This window comes from Bos indicus x Bos taurus, chromosome 22, assembly GCF_003369695.1.
Source record: "Bos indicus x Bos taurus breed Angus x Brahman F1 hybrid chromosome 22, Bos_hybrid_MaternalHap_v2.0, whole genome shotgun sequence".
NCBI lineage: Eukaryota > Metazoa > Chordata > Mammalia > Artiodactyla > Bovidae > Bos > Bos indicus x Bos taurus.
This window is the reverse complement of record NC_040097.1, coordinates 7541254-7550711: the sequence shown is the minus strand read 5'-3', so window position 1 is coordinate 7550711 and position 9458 is coordinate 7541254.

Genomic DNA, 9458 nt, shown 5'->3' with positions numbered 1-9458 from the left:
CACATTGTGGCCATTCACAATTGACATCACCTCAGTGCCTGTGAAGACCAATATTTGACTCTACCGCATTTGCTTAATTGGATACTTGGTTCCTAAGAGGGAGGAAAAGAGAAGTCAACCCCATAATTTAAATGTTGAATGTGTGTCTTTGCAAAATTGCAGAAGTTCAAGCAGCTTTGTACTTCCGTTTGGTCAAAACTGAGTTTTCTTTATCTTTTTCAGGAAGTAAGGTGGGGACTTGTCCTGAAGGTGAATATGATGGGCATTATTAAATACGGCCACAGGGAGGTTGCTGCCATAGTTGTGCTCATTGTGAGACAGAAGTAACACTCTCTGGAGGGCCAGCATTCTTTTATAGCAGGGAAGAAAACAGACTGCTGCTTCCTGCTTTGAGGGACATCTTTTATATACTGAAAAACACAGGAAGCAAACAAAACTCCTCCGATGGCCCTGGTATTGATTAAATAGATTCAGTAATGTGCTGCAGCCAACTTGTAGCAGTTCATGAGAGCCAGTTGTGAGATCTGTCCCCACTCCATGATACTATGTAACATTGGTAACCTGAAATTGGAAATGTTTGGATTATATACACCCGGGGAATTCGTAAGTGCTACTTATTAGGGCTCTTGGGTTTTTTTTTTTTTTTGGTTTGTTTGTTTTTGTTTCTTTTTAGAGACAGTTGTTAAGCATTTATCAGGATCTTGCTATTTAAAATATGTTCATGAAATGGAATAAGTTCCTGTCAACATTAATGTTATAGAAAACTATTTCATAATAAGACAATTGTGTTTGCAAAAATATGAATTTAGACCCTCACCTCACACTGTATGCAAAATCTAAGTCATACACTTAAATGTAAGAGAGAAAATAAGTAAACTTTTAGAAGAAAACACAAAAAATCTTTAGACTTTGATCTAGGCAAAAGATTTCCTATGTACAATACCAAAAACATAGTTCATAAATGGGAAAAAAAATGGATAAAATGGACCTCTTTAAAACTCAGAACTTTCGCACTTCAAAAGACAACATTAAGAACACGTAAAGATGGATTTCCCTAGCGTTTCAGTGGTTGGGGCTCCAAGGTTCCACTGCGGAAGCATGGATTCGATCCCTGGTTTGAGAACTAGGATTTTGTGTACCGCATGGCACAGCCAAAAAACAAGAACAAAAGAACACTGTACGACAGGAAATAGACTGACAGACTAGGAGGAAATGTTTGCAAAACACAGGTCGGATGCAGCGTGTAACCAGAATTTACACAGAGCTCATACAACTCAATAATAAGAAAACAATGGAAACAGCAAAAGAGACACCGATGTACAGATCAGTCTTATGGACTCTGTGGGAGAGGGAGAGGGTGGGGAGATTGGGAGAATAGCATTGAAACGTGTAATATTGAGAGGGTAACAGGCAGGAAGGCCAGGGGTCTCCAAATAGAGGAAATAGCCTGCAAGTGTCAGACATTTTTATCTCTCTTAAGCGGCAGGAGGAAACAAACTAGCAATATTTTTTCCTTCTCTATACAAATTTAAAGGGAGGTTTCTCTTAAAATATTGTGTTGTCCTAATGACACCCGGTTTCGCCTGAAGTTAGCTATTCTCGAGTCTAGAGATAACCAATGCCTTTTTCTTATGGAAATGTTTGTCTTAAGCTATGCTAATGTACTATGCCTTTACCCCAAACTCTGTCTCCAAGTCGGTTCCGCCTCTTGGCCCAGAACCTACTTGACAAACCAGCATGGATATTGTTCCCCTAATCTATGTAAATGAAACTATTTGTATGGTGGTCTGCCCTTCTTCAAGATTCAAGTTAATCATTTTATGGCCCAGGATAAACCATTTATCCCAAAATGCATCTTATGGGTGAGGGGCCTGGTGCCATTCTGAATTTTAAGATATTCCTTTCTTTCATTAACAGACTGCTAGTGACTATATAACATCCAGCTAAAGACTAGCAGGGGGGTACTCTTTCTGCCCCCTTCTGATGCCTATGTCAGAAGCTTTCTCTATCTCCTTTATACTTTAATAAAAACTTTATTACACAAAAGCTCTGAGCGATCAAGCCTCGTCTCTGGCTCCGGATTGAATTCTTCTCCTCCGGGGGCCAAGAATCCCGGTGTATTCGCGTGATTCAACAACAACCTTTCAATATCATGTATGAAACGAGTCGCCAGTCCAGGTTCGATGCACGATACTGGATGCTTGGGGCTGGTGCACTGGAACGACCCAGAGGGAGGGTAGGGGAGGGAGGAGGGAGGAGGGTTCAGGATGGGGAACGCGGGTATACCTGTGGCAGATTCATTTCCATATTTGGCAAAACGAATACAATATTGTAAAGTTTAAAAATAAAATAAAATTTAAAAAAAAAGAAAATGTCTACTATATTAAGTGAAAAAAAAAAAAAAAAAAAACAATGGACCCAAGCAAACAATAGGCAAAAGATGTGAACCGATATTCCACCAAGAACATTTATGAATGGCTAATAAAGTATGAAAAGATGCTCAACATCTTGAGTCAGTTCAGTTCAGTTCAGCTCAGTCGCTCAGTCGTGTCCAACTCTTTGCGACCCCATGAATTGCAGCACACCAGGCCTCCCTGTCTATCACCAACTCCTGGAGTTCACTCAAACTCACGTCTATGGAGTCGGTGATGCCATCCAGCCATCTCATCCTCTGTCGTCCCCTTCTCCTCCTGCCCCCAATCCCTCCCAGCATCAGAGTCTTTTCCAATGAGTCAACTCTTTGCATGAGGTGGCCAAAGTACTGGAGTTTCAGCTTTAGCGTCATTCCTTCCAAAGAAATCCCAGGACCGATCTCTTTTAGAATGGACTGGTTGGATCTCCTTGCAGTCCAAGGGACTCTCAAGAGTCTTCTCCAACACCACAGTTCAAAAGCATCAATTCTTCGGCGCTCAGCTGTCTTCACAGTCCAACTCTCACATCCATACATGACCACTGGACAAACCATAGCCTTGACTAGACCTTTGAACCTTTGAACCTTTGTTGGCAAAGTAATGTCTCTGCTTTTGAATATGCTATCTAGGTTGGTCATTACTTTCCTTCCAAGGAGTAAGTGTCTTTTAATTTCATGGCTGCAGTCACCATCTGCAGTGATTTGGAGCCCCCAAAAAATAAGTCTGTCACTGTTTCCATTGTTTCCCCATCTATTTCCCATGAAGTGATGGGACCAGATGCCATGATCTTAGTTTTCTGAATGTTGAGCTTTAAGCCAACTTTTTAACTCTTTAGTCATTAAGTAAATGCAAATTGCAAATTAAATCCACAATGAGATACCAATTCACACCCATACCCACACAGCTCCCATCCTTCTTAGAACTGGTCATACAGTCAATTAGCAGTTTATCCTGTACACTTCTTTTCCCACCCAGACACTTGATCCCTAGATGTCCTCACGGCATAGATTATTTTTAACATTTAAAAATTTATTGACAACTATTGAGATAAATGTTTCAAAACTAGGATGAGAATTCACACTCATGACTTTCAGTTCCATGTTTGACCCTTTTGGAGGTTGAAAGATTCCTTGGAAGGTCATTTCCAATGTGTAATACTCTCTGCAATAAGCCAGCAGAAGGTCTTCCACCCCTTTTGCGTTTTTCCACTGACTGAGAACTTGTTTTCTTCCATGCATTCAGAAAGAGAGGGTGCCCTTTGTCAGAGTCAGCCAGTATTTGACCAGCCTGAGATCAAGAGCTGGACCACAGATGTTGAGAACAGAAGAGCATCTGGAAAAAGACCAGGATCAACACTAAGGCCTTATCTCTAACCACTCACATCTAGAGGAGCTACCTGGTGTGAAGCGACTGCTGGGTTCTCCTATGTTAGTTGTTGGATGCTTTCCCACGCTGGTTCTTAACTTAACCCAGAGGTGATTTATCCAGAGTAGCCTTTGTGTTCCCCCAGGTGTTGACTGGGGTGGGAGATGGGGAGCAGAGTCCATTTGTTACCTAAGCCCAGAGATAATCAGATCTTTGCTGTGAGTTTTCTAGCAAATGTTATCCAATTGCTTCTTATTGACCTAGTTGTAAGTTAAGACCTTGTCACTCATGGCCTGATCACAAGATGACTTTTTTCCCTGAAGTGCCATCTATCTCTGATCTTACCACCTGGTTCTTGTGCCTGACAAGTGTTTTAAGTATCAGAGCATGAATTTTCTTTCTTTCCTCTTAAATCTCTTCTTGTTGGTTTGAGTTCAGTGACCCAATGTGTCAAGATCCATTTTACTCTTTATCTTTGCATTGATTTCCTAATTTGTATTCTCACCCTCAAAATTGGCAAACAGGAAATGCCACGTGGAACATGAATCTGCAAAGTATTATAAAATAATCACTATAAGAGAACTAAAAATTTGACAGGCATTGTTGAGCTGTATTCACTTCCTCTCCCTTGAGGAAGCCAGAGATCAATGCTGTAGAGATCGAAGTAGCACAAAGTAAGTTCACTGGGCACAGTGGCATCGGAATGGTGGGTACAGGGCAGAGGGAGATGTGAATTCTGGCATGTGCTCACATGTGTGTACGTGGGTGTGCAAAGGGCAAAAAGCTGAGGCTTCTGTGAGACTCGGTGAGAAAGACAAAAGGAAGGAGGCCTAGGAGAGCAGCCCTAGTGCGTTTGGACGAGGACAAGGAACAGCGAACGCAAGATTCTCGGAGGTGTCTCGTCACGACTTCCACAGTGTTGATTTTGCTGTCTGTCTGCTCGGTTTCTCTATTTCGACGCGTGATGTTACTTGGAAATGCAGCTGTGCTTTTTCAGTTCCGTGCAGGGAGAGGGTGGGGGAGCCTCTGCAACTCCAAGGCCCCTTTGCAGACAGATCAGCTGAGGGAGAAGGGGAAACAGGTGATATGGGCCAAACCCAAAGCAGTGGAGGGAGGAAGGGTGGGCAGCTTGGAGACAAGCTCAGACCCTTAGGCAGAGCCGCCCCTGTCGCACACAGGTGGGGTGTTTTCTCCTCCAAAGGGGAGGCAGCGGGATGGAACAGGAAGCAGGGGTCTCTGCACTCCTGACTGCAGGCTGCTGACAGTCACAGCGCCGAGCGGGTACCTCCAACACACGAGTCTTTATTCGTTGTCATGTCTGCGCTCTACTACGCTGGTATATTAGGTTAGAATAACACCAAAAGGAGACCAAAGTATGATATAAAAATAAATATAAAGAGCAGTTCTGTTTTCTCCCCATGCCCGGTGGAAGGTCTTATACTCCCTTGCCCACGTCTACCCCTCCAGGCATCTGCCTTTTTTTTAATGGGGAATTATGCGGCATGTGATTTATGTCTCAGTACAGCTGTTAGGTGAAAGAAAGGTAGAACACCAGCTGGCAGGAGATGGGGACATCTGGGAAGGTTTATAACTCTAAGATGAGGTTCAAGGAAGAATTTGTCAGCTTGTGTGTGGGGTGGAGTGAAGGCTATGCCAGGGCAGCTGATGCAAAGACCTGGAAGTGAGAGGGGGCTTTCCTCGATTCAGGAACTGAGAGTAGCCCACAGAGACAGGCGCAGGATGGGGCGGGGCGGACGAGGAGGGCCCAGACCCCCAGAAGCCTTGTAAGTCAACCGAAGCTTAGCGAATGAGTGTTCAACCTGAGAGTGACGCACCCAGGTTTGCATCTTAGAACCATCATCCTGGCTGCAGAAAGTATGGAAAAAGGATAAGACGGGGGCTCTCTTATCAGGAGGAGGTTGTCCTCAAGGGATGAAATGGTGGGGACCCGGCACCGGGGAGGGGCACTGAGGACAGAGCCAAATGGGCAGAGTGCGAGGGCAGGCCCCCAGGTGTCTGTCTTGAGCAGTTCACTCAAGGGCATTGTCACTTGCTGAGATTGTGAGCCCAACCTGGGCAGGGAGCCTGCTGATGAATTGAGTTCTAGGGTTACCACATGTGGCTACAAGACGCTCAGTGGGTACCTGGAGGCAGTGCTGCCAGAGATCGCCTAAATGCAGGCATTTAATAACTAAAAGATTTCAAACAAAAATCCAGCTTTCTGGCTTCTCTGCGAAACCTGACACTGGGAACTCTGGCCACTGTGGGTTTGTATTCACTCTTGTGCACAGCTCAGCAAACTAGTCTGAACTAGCGCCACACCCAGCCCTGGGCCTGTGTGACCCTAGACATAAGATTTCTTCGTTTTACATTTTTAGAAGGTTGTTCAGTTCAGTTCAGGTGCTCAGTCGTGTCCAACTCTTTGTGACCCATGGACTGAACCACGCCAGGCTTCCCTGTCCATCACCAACTCCCGGACCTTGCTCAAACTCGTGTCCATCCAGTCGGTGATGCCATCCAACCATCTCATCCTCTATCGTCCCCTTCTCCTCCTGCCTTTGATCTTTCCCAGCATCAGGGTCTTTTCCAAGGAGTCAGTTCTTTGTATCAGGTGGCCAAAGTATTGGAGTTTCAGCTTCAACATCAGTCCTTCCAATGAATATTCAGGACTGAAGAATGTATGGCAAAGATCTTGGCCCACAGAGTCTACAGTATTTGCTCTCTGGCCCTTAAAAAATGTTTTTTGCCGACCCTGCTCCTGGCAGGTGTCTGCTGGAGCTGAGTTGCTGCTGTCACCTTTCCACGGGTGCAAGGCGCCTGGTTGCTTCACTCCCCAGGCCCTGCTCCTGCCTAGCCCGACTCACTCGTGTACAGTTTCTCCTTGGCTCCCCGCCAGGTCTTAGGGTCCTGAGAATGTGTGACAAGAGGAAAGGGCAAGAAACCAAGGTAAGGACAACCTTTAAGAGACAAGCAAAGAAAAGGCTGAAAGGAACAGAGAGGTAGGAGAGAAGCTAAGATAGGGATGTTTTCCAGGTCAGGAAATAGAGCTTTTCAAGAAATAAGTGTGGTCAAGTTTCTCTGGTGCAGCTGAGCAGCCTGGCAGGGGGAGCCTTTAGAACCCCCAGTAGATTTAACAAGTGACAGCGAGGTGATGAGCTTTAGGGGAGTGGGGAGTGGGGAGTGCAGATGCCAGATTTGAGTGGTTGAGGAGCAGCTGGCTTCCAGGTCAGCTATGGAGGAGGGAGAGACTGGGCAGCCACTGGCAGGACTTTATCAAGACTTGATCAAATGGGAAAGGCTTGAGCTACAGAGAGGGAGAGATGGAAGGTGGGGCAAAGCTGATGGAGTCATGTCTGCGGAGGGAGTCAGGATTTGCCTTGGCCAAGCGTCCCTTGGGAACAGGGCCCAGGGACGTGAAAGTGCAGGTGGAGAGGGAGATTTTCTAGCAGGAAGTTTGTGCTTTGTCCTATTGGCTTCTGTTTTCTTGCTGAAAAAGTGGTGGGTCACCTGCCAATTGTGGGGGTTGGGGGAAGGTAACAGAATTCTAGAGTGAGAGGGTCTGAGCTACACACGGCACAGAATAGGGAAACTTGACAGTGTTGCTGAGTAGCTCAGGAGCCTGTGAGTCACAGAGGCATGACCATCTTCCCCTCCCTGCTCTCAGGGACCCTGTAGGTGTCAACTGATGGCCCCAGTCACAGGACTAGGCAGATGCAAGCGCGTCAGTCCACACACTCCAGCCAGGACTTCCAGTGGCACAGGAAGAGTTCTAGTTACAATTTAAAAAACAGAAGAAAAGAAAAGCAGAAGGAGCTCTTTCATAAAACTTTGGTTTAAAACCAATACATTTCAACATGAATTACGATTTAGCATCTGCAGAGTATCTCATCGCTTTAATGAGCAGTCACATTGAATTCCACTCACACGAACTGCACAGCAGTGACAGCGTGCCGAGCAGGGAAGGGCCAAGGGAGGCGCGCTTCATTTTCACAAGTAAAAGGAGCGAAGGTCACATAATGTGTAAATGCCACGTCCAGGAATGTTAGGCTTTGGATAAGCCTAAGAGACATTACTTTGCCAACAAAGGTCCGTCTAGTCAAGGCTATGGTTTTTCCTGTGGTCATGTATGGATGTGAGAGCTGGACTGTGAAGAAGTCTGAGCGCCGAAGAGTTGATGCTTTTGAACTGTGGTGTTGGAGAAGACTCTTGAGAGTCCCTTGGACTGCAAGGAGATCCAACCAGTCCATTCTGAAGGAGATCAGCCCTGGGATTTCTTTGGAAGGAATGATGCTAAAGCTGAAACTCCAGTACTTTGGCCACCTCATGTGAAGAGCTGACTCATTGGAAAAGACCCTGATGCTGGGAGGGATTGGGGGCAGGAGGAGAAGGGGACGACAGAGGATGAGATGGCTGGATGGCATCACTGACTCAACGGACGTGAGTCTGGGTGAACTCCAGGAGTTGGTGATGGACAGGGAGGCCTGGCATGCTGCGATTCATGGGGTCACAAAGAGTCGGACACGACCTGAGCGACTGAACTGAACTGAACTGAACTTATCCACAGGTACAACTACAACCAGAATTCTGAACTCATCCCGTGACGAAGGGGAAGGCACTGGGCCCATTGAGTTAAGCTTGAGTTCAAATTCCAGCTCAGTTTTCTTAGCCTTGTGGACTGTGGACAATGCTTCACCTCCTCTCAGTGTTGTTTTCCTCATCGGGGAGGGGGGGTATTGACCACAGTCTTGACAACAGAGGGCATAGAGCCTCAGTGGGGTCTCAGAGGGAGAGCCCCACGGAGCAAGCACAGGGCACAGGGGAGTCCGTCAATAAGGGCTCAGGTTTCTAATTGTCACAGTAATGTGTCTTCCTGCACAGAAAGGAGAAGATTTCAGAAGACCTGGCCCTCAGCCTTGTTTCAACTGCCAGCTTTGTGACCTGAGCAGGTCACTTTTCTTACTGGGGACGTGACCTCATTGATTAGGCTTCTGTACATTTCCTGCCTCATTCACTTGACCAGCTTAGATTATGTGCTGTCATTTGCTGCATTAAAAGAAAAACCTAAAATTTCATGGCTAACATAACAAAATTGTTTACTCTCTGTTAGGTTCGGCGAGTGACCGAGCGGTTCTTCTGCTTCGTGTGGCATTGACCAGGGTGCTGGGATGGCTAGAAGTTCCAAATTGGTCTCTCCATCACCCAGCGGGCAAGCTGGTGCTGGCCGTTTATCAGAGTTCAGTTTTCCATGAGGCCCCTCTGTGTGACTGCACTGGGCATCTCACTGCAGGACACTGGATTTCAAGAGGCAGCAAGCAGCAACCGAGAGTGAACGTGCAAGAGGAAGAAAGCAGGAGCTGCCAGGCCTGAAGACCTGAGCCAGGAGAGTTCCAGAACATTAGGTCAAAGTAGTCACAGGCCAGCCTCAGTACGAGAGGAAGGAAAATGCCAGTCCACCCACCCACCAAGTTCCAAAGACAGAAATGACATGACCTCTTTGGAGATTACCCACCCCCCAGGTAGAAACACTTTTCTTCACCAGTTAATAGTCAGGAAGATATAGCTTTCTTCTCTGAGGCCCCACCCTTCTCAAATTGTGGAATAACCTGGGACTTAAAGAGCCTTAGTCCTTCTTCCAAACACAGGCCGGAGAGGAACTTGAATGGGGCTATGGTGCAAACTGTG